Below are 26,040 nucleotides of genomic sequence, written 5' to 3'. Positions count from 1 at the left end.
TGGAGGGGTGTCATACTAGGAAATCCAACTGATTAAGATCATATTATTAACATCAGTTAGATCATAAAATAAATGGATACACATGAGTACATCTCAGTCTTTTGTTATTTTTGTGCCCTGCCTTCATTTTATTCATAACACTTACTACTACTTAACATAGTCAATCTTCTCCCATTAGATTGTGTACGCCATGGGAATAAAAACTTCATCTGTTCTGTTCATTTCTGGATCCTCAGAACCTAGTAAGTAACAGACTCTGAATAAATATTTGTAGAATGAAAAATTTGACATCAAAATTCATATAGTTAATTTATAAAAACATCTATGGTCTTATAGATAGTAGAAAAGATATTGACATATATCACTCTCAATGTTTTCCATAGGATTTCTCTCGTAATTCTTCTTTTTAGTTTATATTTATTAATATATATGAATGATTTCCTAGATTTCTCATCTCTAGGGTATGTGGCTCCTGGGTGTAGTAATTCTGTAAAGACCAGCAAAATAACTTTCTTTTCAAAATAGAGCCAAGGATTACATTTAATCTAGGGCAGTCCAAGTGAGAATAAAATACTTGTTTAGATTTGAAAAAGAAGAATGCCTAAAGATACGGGAAGATTTTGGATACTAGATAATAAAACTGACTGTGACTTAAATACTTGTAATATAAAAATTACAAAAAACTTTAGTTCACTAAATATATCATTGATAGTCAATACTCCATTTTAAATAACCACAGACTATAATCTAATAAATGTCTTTCCAATGGATGAATTTCTTATACTTTTTGGTATGATTGTGTGTTCTTTGCCAGTGTTAGAATGTCAGATAATCAGATAATCTTGTTTGAACTTTAGCAATAAGGAATGAAAATCTGTAAATTCAACTTTGGGTAGGAGTAAAATCACATATTTTTCTCTCATTTTACTTAATAATTAAAAGAAAACAAAATTATGTTACCTCAGTAAAATGTAAGTTCCTCATGAATTCCTCTAGAATTGATTTAAAAAAATAAATACCTAATAGTAAAAGTGTAGTATTGATTTTACTGTATGAGAGTTTTTAGCTTTTAAAAATTGTGCCCCAGTTAAAGAAATTTGAAAGTATCCACAAAATGCTAACATTGTCTGAAAATATAAGGCTTTAATTAGGGTTTTATGAAAGAAGACATTATACTATTTTTTTCAATAAATTTAATTCTTTATATCGTTAATCAGTTAATTTGATATCATGAAGATATATCCAAAATGACATGCTAAAGATTATGATAATACTGGAAGTAGACTCAGAATTTTGTGTTTTATAATGAAATTAAGCATAAGAAAAATTAAAGTGGTAATTATTAGCTTTTCCTTTCAATTGTCTGAGTGTCTAGACTAAAAATAATATTTTTACCTTAGTCTTTTTTGACAAATAACTCAATTCTTTTATTGATTTTGAACATAATTCTCATATAAGCAAATTTGTAAAATGTTCTGTAGTCATAATTCAATTGTAATTCAGCCTACAAAACTAGAAAAAGATGCCATTTTATAATAAACATCATTGAGAGGCATTCATTTGATCCACAATTTTTGAATCCCATATGTGGTTAACATTACTTGTCTGGAATCATGTTTTCTTGTACTGCGTAAGTATACCGGAGGTTTATGGAACTCAAGCATCCATCCCTTTTGTCAACATATACTTTCTAACTTAAAATATCTGTATGATTTCTTTAATCCACTGATTATTATTTTTATTATTTGTTTAGACACTCTTTATGCAAGATTGAAATTTATGCTTCATACCTAGCTACTTGGGCATTCGTTTCAACCTTCAGAACTGTTAGCAGAAATATATAAATCTTTGACAACATTAAAAACAACAAAGCGATGGGGGCATTCTGTGCTAATTTTCAGTATTTGACACGAATTTAACTGGCAGCTACTTTAATTAAAAAAGAAAAAAGCTAGGGTAGAAAGTTATTCACCAGGAGGTAAGTGAAGACTACCAGGAATCAGCTAATAACTTGTTCTTACATTAGACTGAACCTAGGTCAGAAAGGTAAGCATCTAGCTATTATACCGCCAACTTTATATCATTCAAGTCAAGCTTGAAAAAGCAGGTTTCAGATGTTGACTTTTGCTTTCTCCAGATATATGTGATCTTTGGAGGAGAAAAGGACAGCTTTAGGCCCTTGGTGCTGGCATTTTCATGTCTTTCTCAGTACCGCAATCATGCTGTGTCCTTTGGAGATGTTCTTTTACTGGACTGTTCCCCAATGAAACTAGGTCTTGAAGTGTCAATGATATCAAGAGAGATCATAGGGTACCCCTCTAAATCTGCCTCTGGTTGATGTCAGTCCTGCTAGCCCTGTGGATTCTGGTCATAGCTGCCAACTTTCTCTTTGAAACTTCTTCCTTTTCATTATGTTTAGGTGCCTCTCAAGTCACTGAGCTTTGGTCCAGACTCAAAATCAAATTTCTTTTTTCTCGTCTCTCCCTGACTGATCTCAGAGATATTACAAAGCACATTAAATCTCCAAAGAGAGACAGCACTTAAAAGTGCTATTTCACTTTTGTGTTAACTCACAAAAGTCAGTATCTCTGACTGATCACATATGAAAGAACCCTTAAAAAGAACAGTATCACATTTAAAAAAATTAAAGCATTTCGAGCTGCTCTTTGGGGTTTATCTTCTTTTAGACACTTCAACCTGATATAATGGTGGGGGTAGGTGGGTGGAAACTTGATCTAAAAAATAATGATTAGCAAATTTAAGAAATTCTTTAAGTTTGGCTGGATACTCTGCTTTCAGAACTACTGTCAGCATGTATATTTCACCTATCATTTGACTAGTTCCAATTACTCTATGAGTTTCTGTTTTCGAAAAACTAGATTTTTTTTCCCCTTGGATAAAAGTCATAATATTAATACAGGAGGTAGACACAAAATTCTGTGTTTTCATAAACATAAAATTGAGAAATATTATTTTATGCCCTCTATAAAAATGTTAGGAGAACTAAAAGTTAAATGGTGGTGGAACTTTATCAAAGAAGGGAAAGTTAATCAGGTTGGCTAGTCCATGAAATGATCTCACAGCTGTGATTATGATTTATTTTGCTCTCAGAGAAAAGGATGTTGACTTTAGCATATTTACCAAGATGCTTGAACATCTTGTCAAATAGATAGAATAAAGCCCAAATAAATTAAGCTAGCCCAACCTTCCCCAAATAGTATTTGTTTCTAATATTTACACCATAAGGGTGGATTCTGTCTATCTTTAACCAGCTCTTATAGCACAGAATGGACTACCAAGCAAAGGTGTGTGTTTAATAACCATTCTTATTACATTGAGGGAAAACTAAGTAATTCTCAGTCTCACATACCATTAAGAATCATCTACTTACATGTAAAATCTAAAACAAAAATTTTAAATTAAAAAGCCATACTCATAGAAAAAGAAATTTATGGTCACCAGAGGCTGGAAGAGGATGGGTGGGGTTGGGAGAAGAGGGAATTGGAGGAAGGTGGTCAAAATGTATAAAGTTCTAGTTATAAGATAAATAAGCGCTAATGATGTAATATACAACATGATGACTGTAGTTAAACTATTGCTCTATAATATATATAAAACTTGTTAAGAGAGTAAATTCTAAGAGTTCTCATTACAAGGAGAAACACTTTTTCTCTTTTTTCCATATTTTAAAAATTTTTTCTATATGAGGTGAGAGATGTGAACTAAACTTATCGTGGTAATCATTTCATAATATATATGTCAAACCTTTTTATATGTAAGTCACACCTGAAACTCTATACAGTGATGTATGTCAATTATATCTCAATACAACTGGAAAAATAATTTTGCTGAACTGAGTTGGGTGGGAGTATCCTTTATGTTACTTGTTCTGCAACTTGATTCCCATAGTCTGAAGGAACTATGGCAGACACTGGGACCAACTCTCCAAATCAAATGTTAGATAAATTCCCGATCCATTCAGCTAATAATATTTGAAGTTTTTTGAAGAGTACAACTATCCCAGACTTTCCTGTGCTTATTTTTTATATCAGAAACTCATCAGATATTATATCTGTCCTAAATTCAGCAGATTCCTCGTACTAAGGACAATCATATCAAAATGCTTGGGATGTGAGAAAATATTTGTTTTTTTTTTAAATGAATAATAGAAAATCAAATGTTTGATTCATGTTATCATGTGGCATCTATAAACATATTTATGAAACCATATATCTAGTGTCTAGAATTGTGCCTGTCACATTATAGGTACTCAATAAATAATTCGTTGAACACTTGAATAAAAAAAGAAGAATCATCAATGTTTGGAAAGTCACATATAGATTTGATTTCCGTAAAATATTTTTTATGATTTAAATCTCCCACACTAGACATGAGAACTTTAGAAACATTTATTTGATTTTAATTTTTCAGAATGCTCTGTGTGTGTGTGGTGTGTGTGTGTGTGTGTGTGAGAGAGAGAGAGAGAGAGAGAGAGAGAGAGAGAGAGAGAGAGAGAGAGAGAGAGAGAGATGTTTATTTTTTCATTTTCTGGTCTTTGAGAAGGTGAACATACTAGGAAGAGAGAATGTAGAAACCAAATTTTGGAGTAACTGGTACACTTAATGTGAAAAATGACTACTAAAGAATTGGTGCCTCTCAACTAAGTTTCTATTAAAGATTAAAGATTTAATTGAGGTTTCATCATCTTATACATATGAAAGGCAACCAATGACTCCAAAATATTCTTTCTTCAATAGTTTTTATTACTAGTGTCAAATTGATATTTCTTTTTCTCTCTCTCTTGGGTGTTAAGCATCTGCTAAAATCTTTTATATTTTAAAACTTGAAGCAAAATGCATATAAGTATTTTTATCCCACAGAATAACTTTTAAACTTTTTATTTTATTGGACAGAATAGATATCATATGTGAGTCTAAGAACACTCTTGTAGCTTAGTAAGTTTTTATACATTTATATAGTGTGAGGGTTTAGTTCATAATTCAATTTGCTCCGAGTCAGCATAGTTGACATTTTGATTTTGATTTTGACATATTGAAATGTTGTTCCAAATTCCACTTTCTAGCTGGCTCATTTGCATTAACTTTTTTAGATGCACAAGAGTGCACCTCATTGACAAGCTTTCCAAATTTTTAGATAAGGTAAATTCAAGATCAAACAAATCTATGGTCTTTTTTTTTTTTTTAATTCTATTTGACAGAGAGCATAATAGAACACAAATATTAGTGTATCACATAGATCAATTATAATATCAGTACACACTAAATAAATAGTTAACATCATTGTATGAATAATATATATGACTTATAAATGCAAAAAATGTTTACCTAGTATGCTACTTAAAACTTATGAAGCTTACTTGTATGATAACCATGTCAGAAAAAGAAATAAATAGATCTAAAGTTATATAATTCAAAACTGGCAGACGTATGCTGTCTTTAATTTGAAAGATTTATAAAATAAAATGTATTCCTACAGGATTGTCCTCTTGGTTATTCTAAAAGGAAATCTATCTTACACACTAAGACAATTCTTCTTGAATTAACTATTTTATATAAAATATATATTTTTATTTTTGAAAAATTAAGTTACTTTTTTTAGATATACTGAGTGAACTAATATAAGCTTATGTTTCTAGCAAATCGCTATTCTCTCCCAAATTAACATGGTAATAGCTAATATTTTTTGAACAATTGTTTTATGTCCGATGCTGTTTTATGCACAAACAAGTATAAACTTATTTAATACTCTCAATAGTTCTGTGTGGTAAATACCATTATGAGATCGATAAGGAAACTGGAATATGGAGTAGTAAGAAAATTTCTCAAGGTTACACAGCTCATATTGGTTAGATTCAGAAACTTTGTCCTTAACCAGTGATTTATATTATCTGTAAAATATTTGTGGGATTTCTTCTGTGTCTTGGATGTCTGTCTCCTCTAGTTTGTGTTGCTTCTCCAGAGAGCAAATATTGAGATGAAAGTGAAAAATTCAGTTTATCATTTGAGAGTTCTGAAAATTTTTTCTAAACAAATACCAGCAAATGACAAACTAATTTCATAATTTGTTTCTGTTGTTTATTTTATTTCATCAAGATTTTTGGTTCTATGTTGACATAACTTTACTTAAGTAAAGGCAAGCATATCCTAGAGAGAAAAGAAAGATTGATTGTACACACATCATGACTATGTGTATTTGTTTCATAGGAAAATAGGTTTTGTTTTTTCTTTTTTCTCTTAAATCTTTTCTTAATATATCCTTTAAAAATAGATTTGAAGATATTTTTAGTTGGGAAGCTATGTTAAAATATGTGAAATATTGGGGTGATCAACTTAAATTATTACTTACACTCTTCATATTTATTGTCATACATATGCCTTATAAGATAAAGAGGGAAAAAACATTGTTTCATTATTTCAATTTAGAAATCTATAAAGAAAAGCGTTAGCCTGAGAAGAGCTAAATATGAACATCAGCTCTAGAGGGGAAAAGTGCTGAAATGTACAAAAGTTTTTATCAGGTAGCACATTAAGTTTTATGCAATAAACTAATTAACAACAACAACAACAACAAAAAATAAGCAATTTACACAGATGCCCGTCAAACACTACACGGGAAGCACAGATGGGACACTATCAAGTAGCATAATGCTCTAGTACTCATTTATAAAATCTGCATAATTCTTCCAAACATCTGAAGCCCTGTAAAGAAACACATGCTAAAATTAAAAAAAAAAAAAAAAAAAATATATATATATATATATATATATATATATAAATTCAAACACTCTTTTACAGGCTGCAATGTATTTGAGTGGGTGAAATGCTATTTGTGGGTAGTATTTGCCTTATATTTAGTAAAGTCTGGAAATGAAAACAAATGTACACATACAGGGAATTCCCTTGAACAAGCGTTATATCTGCCCAATATTTTAATGCACACTATCTTTTCAGTGTATTGCTCTTTCCAGTTGGATCAACAGGATATCTTGAGTAGTTGACCCATTCCCTTGTTTAAAGAGAGGTGTAAAATTCAGGAAACTTTACACTGTAGGAAAGATTTATTTTCCTCTTTTAAATTATTTTGTTTTTCAGGCTTCAAAAACTCATTTTATTTAATTCATGCTGATGTTACTTGCGTTATAATGTTTTTTGGCCCGATGTTTGAAGCAAAAGTACCTAAATTTAATAATCACTGCTAACTGCACCCATGCATTTTCCTCTAATGATATTAGTGGGAAAATTTATATTGTTTTGCTTTATGCTTATCTTTTAAAGATGTATTTTTGAAAATGACTCTAGTGCCCTGAGCAGTGTATAGAACAAACATTAACTAAATGTCTGATTCTTCTTTCTCTGACATGTCTTATCATTTCTCCTGCCAAGATTTTTTATGCTCTTTTCTGATTTTATTCTTTTTCTTTTTTGTTTTCTTAATGGTATAAGCCAACACACAAAAAAAGCAAGAAGTGAAGTTGGGGGTTAGGGTTGGGGGCAGGGCATGAAAAGCTTCCAAGAGCATCGCTTTATTTTTTTTCCCCAATCTCTCAGCTACCTTTATTTAAACCATACAATATGCAATCTCGTTGCCTTTGACCTATTGGTTTCCCTTTCGAATGGGCACTAATAATTAATACAAAGCCACTGAATGATGCGAATATATTCTCCATTGCATTGTTGAACATGCTAAATAATTTAAAAGGCACAGAAGACTCAAATGCTTGGTGGGGGAGGTAAAACCATACCCATTTGGCGGGGGCCGGAGATTCGGGGGTCTTTGCCTTTTTTGTTTCTATTGAATGCTTTTCGGCTGTACAGCTGGAAAGGGCATTCCTATAGGACTTTAAAGGCAAAGTAGAAAAATGACATAAAAGCCTTGCTTGGATTTGATTGATGCACTCTCATATTTGAAGTTCACTCAGAGCTTTGTGGTAGAAGGCCTGGGTCACTCTATCCAGCACTCTAATGAGACTGTGTATGAACACTTCCAGCTTTGTAGGCCTTGCTTTAATCAAAGATTGGAAAACACTCCTGACTGATAGGCTCCAGAATCAGATCTAAACAGAAAATAACATGCTCGATTTGGCCTCTGAAGGTGGGTTGAGCAAATCTTTGTGATGTATTGGAGCATTTGCTGAGTGCAAGTGCACGTGGGGTGGTTCCTATTTCTGTCGGCAAATACAAATTTTTCACTCAGCAGGCGTAATCAGAGCTAACTCGAGAGGAGAAATAACAAAAACTCAACAGCCCTTAGCAACTCAGCATGGCATAGAGGGATTTAAGACTTTAGCATTTTATCTCCATCAGTATGAAAATGTATGAGAAAATCTGAACTTTGAAAGTGCAAATAAACACATTTAGCGCATTGCAAGCCACTGATTTTACTGGATCTTTTGCTGGCACTTTCAATTCTTTATCAATTTCATTCAAGATTTTCAAATTTCTTAAAACTTGTTTCCTAATTTGCACCATTTATGCAACTGTAGTCATTTGGATAAGCAAAGAATAATGTAAGTAGCACCTCCCAATTGGTTACTAGTGCACAACAATAGTCTGAAGTTTAAAATTGTGTGCTGAATGACAAAAGATAGTGTCATTCACTGATGGGCAAAATTATCCTCATCCTGCATGAGAAATTCTAGAATCCCCAGCAATTACCATTCATAGGAATCTGAAACAGAGATACTTTTTGGAATTCACTTCTGGACTCTTATATACATTTTTTAAAATAATGCAATCATGAAAATAACAAATAAAGATTAAACAGTTTAGCACAGTTATTTTCACCAGCTGCAAAAAGCATGCATATTCAGTGCCTTGTTTACACAGTTTTGTTATAAAGTCTCATTATTTTGTAACTTTCTTGCCTTATTAATGTAATTTCTTAGAAGCAGTGAAATATTAAAACTTATAATATTACTGTTTAATATTAAATCCCATGTCCCTTATCATTATGTCTGAAATACGAGATCCTTCTTAGATTGCTATATACCAATGTTACTCAAGCTTCTGTGGTGCTAAGGTTCTATTAGTGAGGTAACTATGTATTTTATCATCCAAATTTAGGCTTTTAAGAATGAAAAGGCACTATTATTAATAAGGTCAAGGCAACAGACATTATGGATTATCTGGAAAAACCAGACCATATGGTATTTTACCTACAGCAAACTTTCTTTAAGTGATGTAAAAGTGCTCTTAATAAATCTTAGAATGATAACATTTCCATTACGCAGGTTTTATCATTTTTTGTATAGTTAGTCTACAGGGAACTTTGTTTCCACCAGCACTCTAAAGATATTTGGCACTATATTTTGTAGATTTCTTAGCAATTAAAATTTTAGATGTAATTATGTTTGAGAATCCTAAGGAAATGGTAACAACTGGCAAATACAAGCCAAAGTTCTTTTCTCCCTAATATTCAGCCTGACTACTAGAAGGACTAAAATATGAGTTGTTAAAGAGATACTAATTTTGCTCTGACTGAAAATATTTTATTAATAAAAAAAGTGGGCATTAGAAATCCAAATTAAGAGAAGGAAACTAACAGTTCCATATTCTGTATACTGATTTATGTTCTAACTCCAGCTTGTTTTACTTTTTTCCTTAATCACTAGGGTTGTTTATAATTAAACCGAAGACACTGCCAGATCAGAGGATTCTGCCTCCACTTCTTCTATAGGGAGCAGGCATTTACTGCTGTCAGAACTGTAAATTCTGGGATCCAATATTCTAGGGAAATTTCTACTTTCACTATTTCATAGATATTCTCACCTTTTCCCTGGGTCTATTTTTCAGAATACAGGTGAATTATTTGGTGCAAAATAAATTGTCCTGTCTCTCTCTTTTTCCCGCTCTCCTTCTCTCCTTCTCTGCAACAGTTTGAAAATAATAAACCTGGAATAAGGGAATCTTATAAGTCATATAATCCCTTTGACTTTTATATTATACAGTTTGCATAAATGTTTGTATGTATTTCATAAAATAATAGTTTATTGAATAAGTAAATAAGCATAGAACTAAATTAAAAGGTTAATGCAAACATTTCTATGTATACTTATATGAATAATTATGCAAACATGTGTTTGTAAATACATTGATATTTATTCCTAAATTGCTTTTTTTCAACATTGCCATTTATTTTAAAATTGAGAAAAAAAGATTTTAAGTTATTGAGTATTTTCTCAAGATGTCATCAGTTGGCAAGTATTTATGATTCTAAATATGCCAAAATTGTTTTTATTTTTTAACATTTTTGTTTTATGTAATTTTATGTAAAATATCATTTTTTTTCTAACTTGGAAAGTACTAGTGAAAGTAAAATAGTTACAAAAGAGTCACGCTCTCAATAAAATGAGAAAAAATGATTGCATGTCAAAATACCATGGTGTTCAAGAAGATTATGAAGAATATATAAATTTGTTAAAGCCATGTGCTTTCTTATGTTATCATTTCAGCATATTTGAGGTTTTAGTCAGTTGGCACATAAACATACATTAAATGTTAGCATTGAAGTAATTTGGTATAATTATTATTTCTATCTTTTACTATTCCTTTCTTAATTTTCTACCACATTCAATCTAAGTCTAACCTCTGTCCATTCTACCTTCTAAATGGCTGTCAGATAGGGCTACTTCTCTCCACAACCCCTTAAACCAATTTAATTTAGACCACCATCATCTCTCCTACACGAACTCCTTACCTCTAGTTTTGTCCCTCTTCAATCCATTCTCCATATTTTTGTGAGAATAAACTTTCTAAAATGCAAATCTTTGATTATTTCCCTGCTTACAACTGTTTGAATGTTCTCTCTTATTCCCAGATAAAGCTGAACTCATAATGTGGCTAGGAACTTCCTTTATATCCTGGCCTTTGCTAAGCTACCACTCACATACCAGTCCCTTTTCTTTCCTCCATTGTAGTTGATAATTTTTCCTAAACATTCTTTCTTTTTAGCCCCTCCTCTTTTCCTTCTACAATAATTTAGTTCTTTTAATTTATTTATGCCTGTTTGCTACTTCCTCTGAAAACCGTCCATAATTTTTAAAATCTGAGTGAGGCATTTGCCCTATGTGCACCAATAGTTACCTACTCTTACTTTATCATACTTGTCCATTTATTTATCTGAACCCCTGCTATAATGTAAGCTTCATAATATTTTTCACCTCTTTTGTATTATTTACAGTAATAACAAATTAAAATATAGTGTCTAGTACATAGTGTGTATTGAATATTTATGTATCTATTTATTGAAACCTTAACCTCCGTAAGAATTACTTGATATTAAAGATATATACATTCCCATCTTGTTAACCACATATTCTAACACAAGTCTATGTAAAGATCTGGCTTCAATTAGATGAAGTGCTTCAAAAACAAATTCATCATTTGATTTAGAATTTTTAGCAATAAGTTTTTGTTATTTTCTTCTTTTATTACATACGTCTCTCTTTCTCGCTCTGTGGTCCTTGCTATGTTTCAAAGTAAAATATATCATCATAGAACAAACAGCAAGCCATTTCCATGAAATGCTGGGAATGATATTCCAAAACTCTTGAAGGAAGAATACTGCATGAATTTCTATTCTGTATTAGTAGTCATTAGCCAAGACATTTACATTGAGACATTCTTCTAAGTAAAGAAAAAAAAAGAAGCTATGAATATTTATTGTTTCTTTACTGTCACGTGAATGTAATACTCACTATTAATTTTCTAATAAACTACTTTTAAAATCAGGCATCATACTTTATTTACTCTCATACTTCTAGGTCTGAATCTTACTTTATGTGTCTGAATGCTGTTTATACATTTAATTAATAATTTGGTTGTAATATTTTCCTCTCTGCGATTATGACACAATGAAGTTTATAAGAGGAACATATTTAGTATAATATAATAAATGAAATTCATGAAATGAATATAAATATCCCAGATTTCCTTTCTTTTTACTGTAATTATTTTTAAATTTCTAAAATAAAAATGACATGGAAGAAATGAGACAGGAATAAATCTACTTATTTTACAAAGCAAATACTAGAATTAGAGGAAATTTCTAAATTCTGGTCAATTTATCTTTGAAAATTAAAAGAAAAAAATTTCAAATATTGAAATAAATGTCACTTATAATATAAATAAAGGGAATATTGGAAAATACGTTTGATCAGAAAGATCAAACACCAAACAGATTAAGGAACTTGAGACAAATCTGCTTCATCTTGAATATAATTTCCAAGTGTATTTTGTTTACTCACAGTCCCAGTTCCTTTTCTCTTTGGTTCTCACTTTTTGACCTGATTTGAGGAATTGATATGTTTGAGTTAAATTTAATTAGTATTCACAGATGACTTAGAAGTATTTTTTAAAGCGACATTTTTTTCTGTGATGGGACCACAAATGGTTGGCTAAGCATTTCTCTTAAGTGAACAAAATGGCTCTAGTCTTAATGATACAAGGGGAAATTTACATTTCTTTGGCCAGCTTGTGTTCTCTTCCAAAGTGCATAATCCCAAAGCTGCATAATCTGAGCTCCAGACAAGTGTGTCCACTAAATTGTCACATACACAATTTGCACTGTCATCTATGGACAGAGCATAAAGGATGCATTTGAGACCCAGACCAGCAACCTCAAGATAGGTTTTACTGAGTAATCCAATAGTTTGTCTCATAATATTAAATTCTAGAAACTTACAGTTAATATATTTAATTCAAGGTCCTTCTGCTCTATTATTTAATTATATAAATGTTTTAAAGTAAATATTGCTATGCAGATCTGTGGGAGATATCTAGTAGTCTTACACAAACCTCTAGGGATAGTACTATAGGATCAAAAGAGAATTTTAAAGATCTAGTCACCACAGTTTTAGGAAATCCTCTGGAAAGCAGAGATAAATCCACATTTCTAGGCACCACCAGGAATAAAAATCTTATTAAAACACATTTTTCTGTTTTTATTAATACAATCATGTTAGGAAAAGTCAGGGTTGATTTGCTACCATGTCACCTATGTATAGCTTACTTACTAAAATCAAGTGCTTCTGTCTACTTCACTTTTAGTTGTTGAAGTCTGACAAACTAAAATTATTCTAAAAATGTTTTTAAGTGCTTTATATTTCTTCTTATTTGTAGAGATATCGGTTTTCTATTTAATAGTTATATCATTTTTAAAAAAAATGTCCCAAACTGTTTTAGTTTAAACTAGAAATTCAGGATGTTTCCAAAGGTCAATTTGGTTGTGATTGAATTACTCCCCCCTTTTGAAAAAAAACAATATAAAGTAAATAATATTTAAAAAAGTAAATAATACAAACATCATAATAGAATTTGCTTGTATGGGTTAATGAGATAATTTCTTACAAAGCGAACTTGATATTTGTTTGGTAAAGTAGTAGGAATTGGAATCAGAAATCATCAATTTTGTTTTTCAAAACTTTAATTTCTTCTTACTGTTCTTTTTTTTCCTTTTGGAAAAAACAAGTTGTTCTTTTAAATCAAAATACCTTATCAACTGTGTTATAGGATGACACAGAAAAAATAAACTAATGACAAATGAAAGAGCTGCTTACATTTTTTCCTACTAAAATCTTACTAAATATTTCTACTAAAATATTCTACTGCCTTTCAAGATATATTTTAAGTTTTCTCAGTTTCAGGAAAATTGTGGAAAGCAATTAGATTGTGATTGCAAGGGATAAAAAAGATATAAGTGGTAAAATAAAACTTATAACCATTAAATCAGAAAGAGGAGAAACTGAAATAAGTTATTTCCTTTCCAAAGGAAAGAATCTCAATGTTTTTAAATCAAGAAGAAAAAAAAAGCAAAGGTCTAACTGCCATGTAAACTCATTTTAAATGTCATGTCTTATTAGGACCTAATAATCAGAATACCTATTTCCCCCTTTTGCTTGAGCCATCAAATTTGTCAAAATTTTATGATAATTCATTCCATCATTCTTTAGACATTTAAATGACAGACAGTCATAGTACAGGGGAAAAAAGCCTCTGTAATCCTACTCCTCACGTTAAAACTGCCTCCAGAGAGGTTTTAAAATTATTCCATATCATGGCATGAGCAGCCACTAAACTTCTCAATTGCACTTATACTTCCCTGACTTTTTGAAAAATGGCAATAAATTGGCTACCTACCATTCTTGACCTTTTGACTTCCGAACCAATGCTGCCCAACTCTTAGCCTGACTTGTTTAAGTCAGTAGCTCTGATCCTCTCTCAAAGGGTCTGAAGCTTTCTCTCTCCAGAACGGGTAAGCTCCCCCTCTAGTGTTCGCTGCTCATCAAATTATTCCTCCAACAAATAAGACAGAGAACTGCCGGGTATTGGGTTCTCCATAGAAGGACATAGCTTGAAGTGACAGTTATAAGTGTTTAATGGCACAAAGAAAAAAAGGTTAGCATAAATTCTACATTTAAAAAAATATTCTTTCCCTTCGAGCACCTTGAAAGCATCCCAACTGTCTGCCTATGGAACTCTAAGAAATGTTGCTTGTGCTGCCTTGCAAGCGGGATGCGTGGCTGAATAGATAGTATATGTTTGGAAGCTATAAGATGACCTGGAAAAAAAAGTTTTTTCTGTTGGGAAATTTGAAGCTTGGTTATGAATAAATGACTTTTCATCAGAAGCTGACATCTAGGACCTCTTTATTTGCAGTCCAATTACCAATTAAAAACAAAACAAAACAAAACAAAACAAAACAAAACAAAACAAAACAAAACAAAACACAGAATTGGGGAAGGTAGGAGGTTCCAGGCTCCAGCATTTTTTCCTCTGAGAATTTTGAGAAAAATCAGTAAAAGAATTAAATCCCCTTCATTTGCTCTTACAAGGAGCCTGGGTAAATAAGGTCCCATACCCTAAAAGGCTTACCCTTACTATATCTGATACAGAAAGAACTATAGAAAAAGTGCAATAGATGTTAGCGATAGTTTTAAAATGTGTTGGGTTCAAAGGTTAAAAGTTCAGCCACTTTATTAAATCTTGTGTTAAGGTTTCAGTGAGACATAATCCAGAATTTATCATGAATCTGAAAGTAAAAGAAAGAAAAAACAAGAAAGAAAGAAAGAAAGAAAGAAAGAAAGAAAGAAAGAAAGAAAGAAAGAAAGAAAGAAAGAAAGAAAGAAAGAAAGAGAAAGAAAGGTCAAGGAAAAGATGGAAAAAAGTAAAACAGAAATCTGAAATAGTCCTGAAACGCTAAAACTCCACAGTTGGTCATCAAACTAAGATATAAGTTTGTTTATTTTTCATCATTGTATATAATTTTAAACTTAAAAAGAATGCTAGAAAACGTATACCAAATTCTTCAAAGAAGACACAAAGAATTGACTATTTAAGTATTTGCTTCAAACTTTATTTCAAAGAATAGCATATGTCTTGGAATAGGTCATATAAAATTTAAAATTCAGGTTGGAAATACTATGACCACTTAAATTAGCTTTAGCTTTAATCTTCTGAATTTGGGGAATAATGTAAGCCCTCAACTAATAGTTTTCTTAATATAAATGATTTTAAAAAATATAGTTGTTTAACTTTATTCTTGTGTCATAAGTTAACATATACTTCTTTATGATAATACTAAGACTTTTAAAAATGATGATAAGTAAGATGACCTCCTAAACGCAAGAGAGGAACTTTCTTTTAACGTGTTCTGTTTTCATATTACTTCATAATCAAAATTATTCCTATTATCATCATTATTACTAAGAATGTATCAAGGACCTATAGATTATGTAAACATGCATTCTGTAAAAACCCAACTAAACGTTTATTTTTTCATGGTGTCAAAACTAAAATATTCTATTTTGGTCTAATAAAGACCTTAAAATACTTTCTAAAGTAAAGTAAATCATTACTTTAAAATATTTCTTACTTTGTTATTGTTTTTCTCTTTACTGGGCCATTTAAAACTGGATTATTTAATACAGCAACAGAGGAATAATAATGTCTTCAAAACTCTGCAATGTTAGACTACCTTAAGCTTTTCTCATTTTCAATTTTCCTAGTTCTGTGTTTTATTAAATCTCATTTTAGTGCTCTCTTTTTAAAGCTGATTTAAGGGTCTTCTTTAAAAGATCATCATTCATGAACTGATGGGATCAGGTGACTAGGGTCTATCTTTATTTAGCAGGGAACGCTTTGAAGGCTTAAAGGACTAATATGGTCCATGGGTTTATTCAGTTTGAACTTCTTGGATAAGACTGACAGCACGTGGGATAATTATTTCCACTGTGCTGAGGGTTTTTCCAGGTGGACAACTTTTTGCTCTGAACTAGATTGAGATCACGCACACTTCTTTCTGAGCAGTTATTTGACAGGAGTGTCCTTCAAATCACATGTCTCATGCTAGGTTGCATTATGAGACAGTCTTGGACTGGAGGCCAGCACAAATATGAATACTACTTTTTTTTTTTTTTTTTTAATAAATGGTACAATAAGCCATTGGATCAGGCAAACTTCAAACCATAGGTAAAATTCCAAAGTAAATAAAATGCCATATAAAACAGGAAAATCGAATTTTATGAAATGTTCATAGCTCAACTTTTTAGTACAGTTTTCACATCAAAATTTCTGGTATGAAGGAGGTCATAAGTGATTTCAGCTTGACTAATTTAATTGCTAAAGATTATGCAGCACTGCAAAGGACAGATGAAGGGGCACTATCCATCAAAGTGGTTATATAAAAACAAAAAGAAAAATAAGGACAACAACAAAATAAAAGCACAGAATAAATTTAACTACACAGAACCCTGAGGGTCCTTATAATTTGGACTGATTTATAATAGAATTACAAAATATAAGAACCATAAGGGACTTTAGAGATGATCTCATCTACTTTCATCTTTTGCCAAATCTTAGGTCCGGGAAAACTTAGAAAAATAAGTTGCTTGCTTAATATGTGACTACAAAGTACAGAACAGAGCATTGCATCTTGATCGTTGGGTTTTGATTACACTGTTCTTTTCACCAAGAGAGCTTCAGTCATTCCCTGAAGTTATATAGGGGTGATTTCATAGAAATAGGAAGGAAGAGATATTTTTTAAAAGTTTGGTACAGTAGATGTGAGTTATTCAAGGAGTAAATATTTAGGGATGAGGGAATTTAAATGTTTGATGGAGGTAGTAAAGGTACTTGTTACATTCTTAAGACTCATGATCTTGGAATTTACCTTCACTAAAAGAACAACTAGTAAGATAAAATTTGTTATTGAGACTGGGAATTGAAGAACAAATAATAGTTGTTTGAAGAGTGTATACTTCTTAGCAAATATATTGGAAAAGTTTATTAAGGTATCTACTTATTAGGCAAGTCTATAACAAATCTACAGTCTAGGCTCTAACAAATGCATAAACATGGTTCTTATGAATTATGGAGAAAACTTTGGTCAAGTGGGCTCATTTATTTTTAGAATACATATGCATTCATTGATTTGTTAATCAACAGAAATTCCACTGGTGATGAGATAAGAGTAAACTGTTTAATGGCTTTTTAATGATAAAAGTAAGTTGAAAAGAAAGAAGGAAGAAATATAGGGTGGGAGAGAGGGAGGGAGGGAGGGAGGGAGGAAAGGAAGGAAGGAAGGAAGAAAGGAAAGAAAGAAGGAAGAAATATAGGGTGGGAAGGGAGGGAGGGAGGGAGGGAGGGAGGGAGGGAGGGAGGGAGGAAAGGAAGGAAGGAAGGAAGGAAGGAAGGAAAAGAGCACCAGCACTATTTTCATCCTTAGCTCTGTCATCCTAAGTGGCAGAAGAAATGAAGGTCCTGTTTCACCATAATAAGACAGTCTCTCAAATCAATTTTCTGATCCCCAAAGTGATTAACAAAGTCATACTTCTCACCAGAAAAGTTAGGTAAAATAATCAGATTTTAATTTTTAAATAATTATAATTAGTAAGCAAGGATTAATCATTATTATCTCACTTATGAAAACATATCTTTCTTATCTCAGTTGGATTTTTATAGTTTCACCAAATTCATTCTCTCATGTTTCTATTATATATTTGTGATTAGATTAGAATAATATTAATCTAGTATATATGCATAGAAAAAATAATTGAAAGTATATATATTAAAACATAAACAGTAGTTATGTATTGGTACTGTGAAATTATGTTTTCTAAACTTTTTCCAATAAACATATATTTATTCTAATTTCAAGTCAACAAATACATACTTTTCATTCTAACTTTGATCTGTCTTACATGTTGTCATTATAAAAGAAAATTAATATCTATTGAAAAGGACACAAAAATCAGAAAAGCATGGAAACCAGCAGAGAACAGTGAGAAGGAATGATATTTTTATGCAAGTGAATATTTATTGAGTGCCTGTATGTGTCTGGAACTGTTCTCAGAATTTGGGATATAACAGTAAACAAAACTAATAAAAAGTTTTGCTTTCATGGAGTTTAAATTTTAGTGGAAACCAACTAGAAAGCATTAGGAAAACAAGGAAGTTTATGAAGATGAGACTAGAAGTTTGCCCATGAAGAGATCCTTGTCAACTGTGTATGTGGCAGCAAGAAAAGTCTTAAAAATACAAAAAGATGATGAAGAAAAATTAAATCTCTTTTGAAGATTTTGGTGGTAGTTTTGAAAGCAGTTTAAGTAGGAAAAAAATCTAGATTTTATTAAAAAATGATCGTAAGTATAGATGATAACTTTCAGAGTTTGAAGTAAAGACGGACACTTACTTGTAGGGAGCAGTAGCTTCAGACTGTGGTTCATTGTTCTCACCGTGCTGCTGAAATATACCAACTAAGTAAGAAAAAAAGAGTATTGTTGGTATTTATATCTAAAACAAAACTCATGACTTAGAGATTGTTCTTTAATATAGGAACAAACAACATAGACATTAAACATGAATCAAATTCCTTTGAATCAACCGCAGTTAGTAGAAATTGGTAGTCCACATGGAAAACAAGTTATAGGCATTCTAGAATTTGATAATCTTGATCATCTTGTATAACTTTTATTTATTTTAAGAACTCAGTTCACTCATTGTCTTCATTTGAAGGCCTTCTTTGTTATCCTTGTCCTTTCTTGCTCTTTTCTTCTTTGCTCTATTAGGAACCTAATTCTGCGCTTTATTTAGATACTATCTTTTTCAACACTCTGCCTCAGCTATAGATTTCCTAATCCTATTTAGCCAGAAAATACTTAAGAGAAATAATTATATCTTTCTTTTCTGCATCTATAGCACCCTGTTCTTGGTGTCTGGCACCTAGTAGGCTCTCAATAGAGTAGTTTCATAAATGAAATCACTGGAGTAAAGATTAAAATCAAAGAAAACTTTGGCTTTCCAGTCTTCACTCTACAGATTGCTTATTATTTTGTGGATACAGCAATAAAATTTCCATGATAGTAAACATTTTTTCAGGGTGAAATGATGTTTTCTAAATTGGAGCTACATATGGAAATTATGACTCAACTTCAACTCTAAAATTCTATAATAATTGTAATACTAATGAACTCTACAATATCAAAATTACACATCTTTTAACAAGTGTCTCTCCAAATAATATATAGGATACTAACTTAAGCATTTTAATATCATTATATTTTCAGTGTTATATTATCCAGTTCATGCCATTCACTCGCTGAATATTTAAGGAATGTTTTGAAAGCACAATAGTAATTGAACATTTTTTTTCTGCATGAAGTTTACATATTAAGATAAGAGGAAGATGATAAAAAGAAAATGTGGTAAAAATGCAATGGAAGAAGAAAACAACAGTAAGGGAGTTAGAGAATGTTAAAAAAGGTTAATATTTGAAGTTTCTGTATGTCATATGTATGTTGGACTATGTGGCTAGTCACCAAGGCTCTGCCTTTGTTCATGCAAATGTTATTCTGTACAGACAACAGTATGTCAAGTTGTTCTTCCTTAACTTTTTTCTAGAATTTCAATCCAAGAATATCATGGTTAAATTTCAATGTGTTTTCAATTTTATATTTGATGCTACCCATGTTGCTACTGCTTGTGTATTCTGTTGTTGGTTATTCTCTAATCATATTCAGGCCAATATAATTTGTAGTAGAAATGACTTTTATAAGATTTTAGATCAGTGAAATGCACAGAAAATACTATGATACTTAGAGAAATAATGGGAATAATGAAGAAAAAAGTAAAGAGGGTATAGGATGTCCCCAGAAATACTTAGGAAAAATAGAGCAGATGATTTGTTACAAAACTTACACTTTCAGCAAGAAATCAGGTAAATTATACAGGACTTAAAACATAATATTATGCACACATCTGTACAAATTTGACCTAATTGAAGAAACAAAAGGGGATACTATTGCAAATTAGTCATTCTACTTCCAGTAAATTCTATCAACCTTAGACTGGAAATACAGTCAATGGCATTTAAGTAGGAATTAAAAGAAAGAGAACCAACCATGACATAATTATAGAGGCATAGCATTTCAGAGATAAAATAGATCTTAGAAGAACACTTAGATAAATCCTTAACTGTACAGATAAAACTGAATTGAGGGGAATTGTTGAGTACAAGACCACCTTGCTAGAGAGAAGATGTGAATAACGCTGTCAATATAGATTTTAACATATGCTTAGCTCTGTTACTTCTCTCATACATCTTATTACATCATATGAATGTGAATTTCTTGATTGCAGGAGTCATCTCACACATGCCACTGAAATCCTGCTGTTTAGCACACAAGTATAATAGTTCTATTATAAATGCTTGATTACTGCCTTGCTGGCTGAATAAACAAGTGAATATATGGTCAACTCTATGCAGACTATGATGTCAGGAAGCCAAAAACAGAGCATCTGATAAAACTCTACTCAACTTTTGGAAAAATTTTCTCAAACTTTAAGACATAATGAAAAGAATTGCCAGTTCAATCTTAATCCAAATAAAAATGGAGTTAAAATTATTGAGTGCAAAGCATGTACCAAACCATTTTACTTGTATTAAGTTGATTTCCACAACAACCCCTCAAGAGACATATCCTCAGTGAAAAGAAAAAGTAACCAAGCCTGAGGGAAATTAAGTAAATTGCCCAAAGTAATGCAGCTTGTAAAAGCAAAGCTAGATCTGAGTGCAACTGTGGCTGCATGTACAGACAATGACCTTTCTGTTTTTTTATTCTCCCTTCTGTTGAAACATGGTTTAGAGAAGTGGTGTTTAAAAACCTAGGAGGGTGTGATATTATTAACTTAGAATTATAACAGCTATGGAAAGGAACATGAACATAATTTAACCTAGACTTTAGGGAAACACATTTCAAAGAGGTTGAGAGAGAAGAGGCTTGATTTCATGGCCATCTATTTTAAAATAGAAGATGGCTTCAGTGTTATAAAAGACTCTGAAATATGAAATTAACAGTAAAATAACTGAACTGCCTTCTAAATCTTGGCTTTGTCACTTACTAATATATGATCTTGAAGATATGACCTTTCTATACCTCATTTTCCTGATTTGTAAAATAGTGATAACAGCAATACTCTTCTTTATAAGGAAATGAGAGAATTATATGAAATATAATTATAAAGGAAAAGTGTTTAGACTAAAGGTTGGTACATTGTAGACATTTAATAAATGTTAGCTATTACACTGAAGATGAAGAAATGCAAAAATGATTCCATGACAAAAGATACAAGATCAAACAAATAGCAGCAGAGAGAAGGAACGAGTTAAGACAGCATGGGACAAAGGTCAGTGGAACCAATTGGGACTGAAAGTCAATTCTTTTTAGGGGCAGAGTTGTAGTAGCAGCCTCATTTTTTGAAAAATAAAGTGAATCTGGAAAAGTTGAATGCAATTTGCCTTGGCTTTGAGTAGCATTAGTGGTTTGGTTTGTGTGGCCATAGGCTTTTCAGAGAATAAAATGATCAGGAATCAAAAAAAAGTTAAAATCTGAGAAAAATTAAAATTCACAGGATTAAATGTAATAAAAATCAATGTAAAGGTCTCCAGTTAGTTTTAAGAAGTCAAAATAATATAGAACAAAAGCTGGTATTTGTTTATTAAAATTTATTAAAAATTATCTTTAATTTATAATACCACTATTTAATATGTATATTGTATATTTATTTACATGTTTGTCTAAATGTGTACTTACTAGAACATATTTCCAGATACCAGGCAGCTCATGTGTCTTATCTTCAGATGTCCACAATGTGCTTAGCACAGTGACCAGCACATAGCAGTTACTCCAGAAATATTTTATAACAAAAGTATTGATTTTTAAAATAAATTCCCTTTACCTTACCTTTGTGGGATAAATTATGTAACCTATTAAGCTGCTGAGTCTTCATCTTTAAAATTGTTATAATAAATGAGATAATATACATACAATGCTTGGCCTGGTGCCTGGCACATTGTAGCTTCTCATAAACACTAATTTTATACTTCCTGCTCAGTGCTGCTGTGTAAACAATATATCTCATACCTTGAATAGACATTTCCTGGTATGGAATGACAGAGGACTGGTCTTCTTTAAATAACATGCTTCATAGATTATGTAACCTTTTAAATATTTTATCTTTCTTAGAACCTTCTAAATTATTTTATAATGAAACTTATTTTTACTATATCTTTAATAATATATTGACAGAAATTTTAAAGAAATTTAATTATATTAAATTCAATAAGCACTTATTGATCTTTATTACTTTATATAAAGATAATAACATCTCTGTCTTCAGAGACAATGTGGTCTAAGTGAGGGGACTTAGATTAAATAGCTACATTATAAGGAATATATAAAAATGTAAAGAGGGCTTCTAGTCATCATTATTTTCAGTATACAATTTTTTTTTAAAAGTTGATATTATGCTCTTAAGACATCAATTTTAATACTAATAATTGTATATTTAGTTTCCTTTGGTTAGACAAAAGCACTACAAAGCAGTAAAACAAATCACAAGGGGGTATTAAGCTGTTTTTTTTTTTTTAACTTTAACTCCAAATGAAAATGATTATATTTGAGACATGCATTTAAGAAATTGATGAATCATAAGGTCAAATTATCTTTAAAACAGAATCAAATGACCATTGAAATCTCTTATGAAAGACATTTGGCTTAGAAAATTGTTTTCTTTTATTTGAGACTCAGCATTTATACATTTACTGTTTTAAAATTACTTCTAAAGATTATCTTTGTATTATAATGGGATTGTTGTGCAAATATAGCTTAGTATATAAAATGAGAGCTATTATGGTGTCCCTTATGGTTCCATCATGATCCATAAAGAGTCCTCACAGGTCTCTGTGCAGTCTGCCCTCTGGTGCCTTAGGTCTATGTTGCCACAGTCACATTTTCCTGTTTATCATCCTTGAAGTACAAATTCTGAGCTCAAAAGGAGACTTGATAGATGTAACTAAATTCAATTTAAGAAAATTAAATACTATCAAAGGCTGATTTTGAAAGGCTTTCTAGCATTAGAAAACAAAACAAAAAATAATATACCTTGGAATGCCAGTTGAACATAGTTCTCATTATCAGGAAAAAAAGCATGGTATGCCAGAAACATTTTCAATATGATGAAGTTAACTTTTGCAAGGTTTATAAATTGATTTTAGAATTTCCAAAGATCAGAGTTTCTATTGGAAAAATGATCTGTACAATAAATACTCTTAGTAATGAATGCAATCTTCATTATTTCACAGATTCCTTAGGGAAAAAACAACAACAACAAATTATAGCCTAGTGTATTTTTTAATTCTTATAGATACTTTTGAAAATTCAACCAAGATTCAAATAAAATCTACTTACTGACTCTATGCTACATGCAAAATTTCTTTTTTTAAGCTTGGTGGCCAAAACTCATACTTTAAATAATTATAAATTCTAGGAAAGGAAAAGCATATATTGAAACTCTAAAATATAGCTTAAAGTTCATAGATGATGGAAATTTATATTATTAATCTAAATAAGCTCGTAGATTTTATAAAAGACATCTTCATATTCCAAATTGATATTTAAAATGTGATCTACAGTTTTATTTTAACCTGAAATGATCAAAATCAGGCTACTTAATACTTCATTAGTTATGATTCATTAAAGAAGATATCTAAATTCAGAATCTACTGGTTGAATATATGATAATAGCTTATATTTTTATTGTAGTAATAATTTATAATAAATCGGTTTTTCCATATGGAATATTATTTATATAATTAATGCTAAACAAAATTCACATCAAAGCAAAGTTTTGTGTCTTGCAGAGGAACAGTTGGCATCTTTTAAAAAATATACATATAGCATTAGAGACCCCAAAATCTGAAAATTATACATTAAAGTTTTATGAATTAATTTGTTAATTGGGAAAGTAGACTTATGGTTGAATTTAGTGATGAGCTATATTGAATTGCTTGCACATTAGCCCATATGTCTTTGATGATATCAACCTCAGAAATGTATCATTTTAAGCAGCAAAGACAGCAATTATAGAAGATATCAAATTACAAAAACTGAGCAATTAGGGCATGATTCAGTGTAGGTATGGGATTTTATAATACTTTCTATCATATCTCTTTATAATAAAATATTTTAACCTTTTTCAAAGATCTCTAGTTTAACTGAATCCCCCTACCAGATATGCAAACTAGAGCCATGCTATTCATTTTGGAATAATGAAAAAAAGGAAGTAATAACGTGTTGTGTTAAACTCTACTGTTCCAATTCATTTCAATGAGAATCAGTCAATAAAAAGTCCCTGTTTCAGCAAAGGCTGGAGAAGAAACAAAAGGACTTAATGAAATGATCTGTTTACAAAATGCTAAGTGAGGGTTCTATGAGAAAACAGCATTAAATTCAATTTTGGTCCCTTAATGCAATTTAGTAAATCTCTTATGCTCCCAGTTTTTGCTTGTCTTTTTTTTTTTTCCCTCCTTGTAAAAAAACTGAGGTATTGTGGTCTTACTTTTCTTAATGTTAATTTTTTTCTATAAAAGAAGCTATTTAACTTTTTTCTTTTTAACTTTGCTACAGTATTTCTAAATAGCTCAGAAGAGATAAATCAAGGCCTGAACTGTAACCTTACACTTATATACTTGTTAAATGACTTTTTTACAGTCTGTTATTGCTAGAAATTGGATTGCTTTTAAACTAATGCTGTCTGGCGGGCAAAAGTGAGTGAAACCGCAAAGCCTGGAGGAACACTAATTACTTGTTTTAATTAGCAGCAACTTTCACTAGAGTATAATCTCCCTACAGGCCACTTTTTGGTAGGTGTGGGAAAAAAAATCATGTAGGAACAAACTGATAATCTCTTACTTGCCCCTAAATGAGGGCAGAACTCTGCTTCTAGTGTAGACATATCATTCTGTACAAACCCCTAAACCCTCGGGGAACAGGGTCTACCAGGCGAGGCTACCCAATTCAAAGATCTTTAGCAATCAGTTGCACAATAGAGCCCCTTATTTTATGCTACTACATCATAAAAGTGGTCCTTTTGTTACATTTCCATCCTGAAAGGGTCTTAATCCCTTTCTTTTCAAACCAGTCTATGGCAAATTCCACTGGGACATCCCATTCGCCACAAGGACTGAAATGGCCCACTCCAAAAGCAGCATGCGAAGCTTTGAGCCTTTTTTCCCCCTGCCACTCTCCAGAGAACATTAAATCGTACTTTTCATTCCCTTCACCATAGGGGGAACCCCCTTAATGATGACAGAGAGAGAAAAATTCCATCACACTGTCCTATGGTACCATTCTGCTGTCAAGCAGGCGTTTCCCTGGACAGAGAATCAAACATGGCTTCCAGCAGGTGAATGGTGCAGAAGGTCGCAGGCAGCCAAATGCAGAGGTTACACGTGAAGGAAGCACAGGTTCCCACAGCAAATTAAGTCATCTGTGAAGCCTTCTCATTTCCCAGTGACTAAATTTATGACTGCTCTAAAGGGTCATCATTGCTTGCATGCACGTGTGCTTTAATGAAAGTATCTTAGAGTTTAGAAAAGCAGGATCATCCCAATTAAAAACACATGCATGAGCTACATGTTAAAAAATGAATGAAATAGTCAAATGTTTTACATATTTTTTAAAAA

This window comes from Pteropus vampyrus, unplaced genomic scaffold, assembly GCF_000151845.1.
Source record: "Pteropus vampyrus isolate Shadow unplaced genomic scaffold, Pvam_2.0 Scaffold11, whole genome shotgun sequence".
Classification (NCBI taxonomy): Eukaryota; Metazoa; Chordata; class Mammalia; order Chiroptera; family Pteropodidae; genus Pteropus; species Pteropus vampyrus.
The sequence above is the reverse complement of the archived record's forward strand: the minus strand, read 5'-3'. Positions refer to the sequence as shown.